The following is a 3,656-nucleotide window of genomic DNA, read 5'->3' as shown; positions in this document are numbered from 1 at the left end:
TTATGTCCCGAAAGAAATTGTCCGCTAAAAATATAAAGTGGATCTTTTGAAGTGTGGGGCTTTCCATAGCAAATGCATGTCCATAGCTTATACTCATTTCATTTATAATTGGACTTGATGATTTCAAATGTTCACATAAATAGAATTTTAAGTTTTTGTACTGGTAACACCGCCTTCAAAGCTGTCTTCGTAATTAAGTTTTCTTAAAGATCTTTCGTTTAAAATATTAGTAGGATTACATTTAAAGTAAATTGATTTTAAATTTCTTAGCTAGTGGCAACCATCGTCAAAAATATTTTTGAAATAGTTACAGCTTTTTTAAAACCTCTGTCGTCTGATACCCATATAAAAATATTTGATAAAATTTTTTTGGAATTGGTCACTAGGTGGCAGCCCCATTATAAATATTTTTAAATTAAAACTTTTTTAAATACCTACCGTTTCATTCCCAGATCAAAATATTTCGATAAACTTATTAATTTATCGATTTAATTTTTTTTTTTAAGTAGCAACCACTTACAAAGTACATATTTTCGAAATAAATCGGTTTGGGACCCTTTTCGTTTGACACCGACATTGTTGTAATATTTTATTATTTATATTGTATTTTAGCTTATTAAAAAATTGATTCAAGCTTTTAAAAATTCATTCAATAACACAGTTCAACAAAATTTTACCACCTGAGTAAAACACATCGTTCTCTTACTATAACCTCAAATATCGCCAAAAACACGGTTTTGAGGTTAGGATATCTAAAAATCCGACATGCTAGAGCAAGATTTGGATTCAGCGCCATAAAATGTACAAGCAACTGAGGTGGTAATAAAAGACAAAATTTGTCGAACTGTGTAAACTATCTTCGATGTAATTAATAAATAAAAAATATATAAGAAGTTCCACAGCTTAAAAACCAGTGCAAAAAGAATACTAGTAACTATAAGCAATAGACAAATTAAAAATACTAAAAAAGTAAGAAGTAATGGCTTATCAAATTAAGTGCTCTAATTGTACGCGTGTGTAATTGTATGTTAATCAATTGTTTACAAGAAAAAGTATCATAAAAACAAAAGTAAACTAAGTACTGAAAAATTTTGCCCTCGCTAAACCTTCAATTTCGAACTTATCAATTACCGAACGAACCACCATCACCAATCCCCACGTCCATCTAAACGATCGTTACATCCGCACGCCACTTAGAGAAAAGCAAAAACTAAAAATAACACAAAATCAACTGCAAATCAACTACAAATGCTGTGCAGAAGGTAAACTAGCTACTTAAAAAAAAAAAAGAAGAAAAAAAACGCCTGTACACGCCTGATTAAGCATTGCCATCCATTAAGGTAATTAGAGCTAAATTGAAGCAGGCAGCAGATAAAAAGTAATCCCAGCTAACTCGTCGCCACTCTTAGTTTGGCTAGCAAGCCGAGCAATGCACTGGCAAAGAATTCGTTCGTATGCTCGCCTTGCAGTGCACACAAAATGCAACGGAAAATCGCATTCAAACCGCCGACCAAAGTGCCGGAATGCGTCGAAGTGCGCCTGCGGAAAATTGGCGGTAGCAATTGTTGCTTTCAACTGATGCCAATGATGCCGCAGCCGCCGCCGCCGCCACCCACCGTTACTGAGCCGGCATAAAAAATGCGAAAAAAAAAGAGAAGAGGCAAATAGGTTAAAACAAAAAATGGCGGAAATAAAGCGGAGAATAGAAAATTGAATTCCCGCCTACGCTTAGCTCCACTTCATTTGCCATGGAAATGTGCGTAGAGTATTTTGAAACTTTTGCGAACTAAATATATTTTTTGTACCCAATGTAGCAATGGGCAGAGAGGATTAGCGGGTGTTGATGAGAGAAGTGGACGACTATGCTGAAATTTTATATACAAAAATGTTTAAATTAATAAGAAGTCTCCAGAGAAGAACATGACCATACGATTTTATCGATTTTCATGATAGGAATTTTTAGTCTGAAAATATATGGATATAATGCAGGAGAAGCACTACAACCTAGGATCTATCGTGACCTCAAACATTTTTAAAAGTCCTCGGCAAGCTTTAAAGCTGCTTTAATGGAACCTAAAAGTTCCAAGGGCGGCAAACAGTGTATGTGCTTGGCCGGTGGCTACAAGTCCCCCCAAATATATGTGTCTTCTTTTAATGGCAACATCAAGTTATAGCAAGAGTTGCAGTACGGGTTTCGCTGACTCCGTCCGATTGCTTTCATTTTTCGAATGTTTATTATTTTTGTTTAGTAAGTTACTTTCATTTTACACTCGACCTTCAGATAAGATACTGTGATTATTCTTCCGTCGATGTCCAACTGGTATACAGGCTCGTGGAGTTGAGATAAGGTTTTCATCGGAGCTCATGAGATAAGAAGATCCTCATCTTCTCGGTTATTTGGGCCCTCGTTTTGCAAGTGTCTGAGCCTACCTCCCAGTCAAGCTATTTCAGGTTTCTACTCATCAAAACATCTCCAGAAGTTAGATTGTGAATGAGTTAGATAGACATTGGTCGAGGTATACACGGCTACCATGAAATCTATTATTCCCTCCTACTGCAAATGAGTTAGTCCATAAGGTTTTGTATGGCTGTATTGCAAAAGCCTTCCGGATACCAGTCTCCCTCCAGGAGTACCGGTGGACTTACCAAGACATGGTGCTCTTTCCTGGCCAATCTTTATTTTCACTAAATATTTTTATTTAGTCGGCGGAAAGTTTCAGTCCACTTTGGTAGTCGCTTAATTGCTGTCTGACTCACAAGTTGAGGCTGTACGGACGATAGATTTATCATGCGAGCTATCAACCAAAGTCGTCCGCGCACTCGAAGTGCAGCTAGTTTGCAGAGCCGCTTCAATGCTGTTAGAGAAGATCAGTAATGATCCCATGCCCGATAATTTCAAGCAGATGGTGGAAAGACATGATGCTTTCTTTCTAAAAGTCGTGACCGAATCAGAGGAGAGGGCAGCCTCAAAAAACCCTCAACAGACTCTTTCAACATCCAAGGAGCTAGGCTCCAAAAGGCAGCGGTCGGTTGGCAATGCCGACGTCAAAGCTACGGCGCCAAAAGCCTTTAAACCCAATAGCCCTCATAACCCGCTCTAAGGGCTTTCAGTGATGTTGCCACGGAGCATCTGGTTTTGGCGGTTATGGTAGGTCTCTAATAGAAAGAAGAAATTCTTCGAAGGAATCCTGTGCCGAATTAAACTGGTCTCCTGAATAGATGAGAAGCCGTCGAATGTAGGTTTTAAGGCGGTTTTTAAGATATGGTTGGAGTTGGGTAAACCTATGGTAAGAACTTAACCTGCAACTGTATCTTAAACATAATTTCTTATCTCTATGGCAAATGAAGCTCTTCGCCTCCTTCGGGACGGGCATGAACTCTCATTAATTGTTTTCTTTATGATTTATAATGAGCAGACTGCTGCTTATAAATTTGGAGGAATATATGAAGGACGTAACAAGCCTGGAAGCCATTGAAGTTCTTACTGAGTATTCCCCTGAAAGCAACTCTCTCAAAATGCGCTCTTCTAGTGCCGACGTTCCTCGTGTAGGCTATTGTAAGCGCGACTGGAACTACTATTACCAGGCAGTCAATCCAAAAATTCTCCAGCTGACATGCTTATATGTATGTATGTACTCCTACCGCAAGTTTTTTTT

This window comes from Rhagoletis pomonella, unplaced genomic scaffold (genome assembly GCF_013731165.1).
Source record: "Rhagoletis pomonella isolate Grant_MI unplaced genomic scaffold, Rhpom_1.0 Rhpom_scaffold_00011, whole genome shotgun sequence".
NCBI lineage: Eukaryota > Metazoa > Arthropoda > Insecta > Diptera > Tephritidae > Rhagoletis > Rhagoletis pomonella.
The sequence above is the reverse complement of the archived record's forward strand: the minus strand, read 5'-3'. Positions refer to the sequence as shown.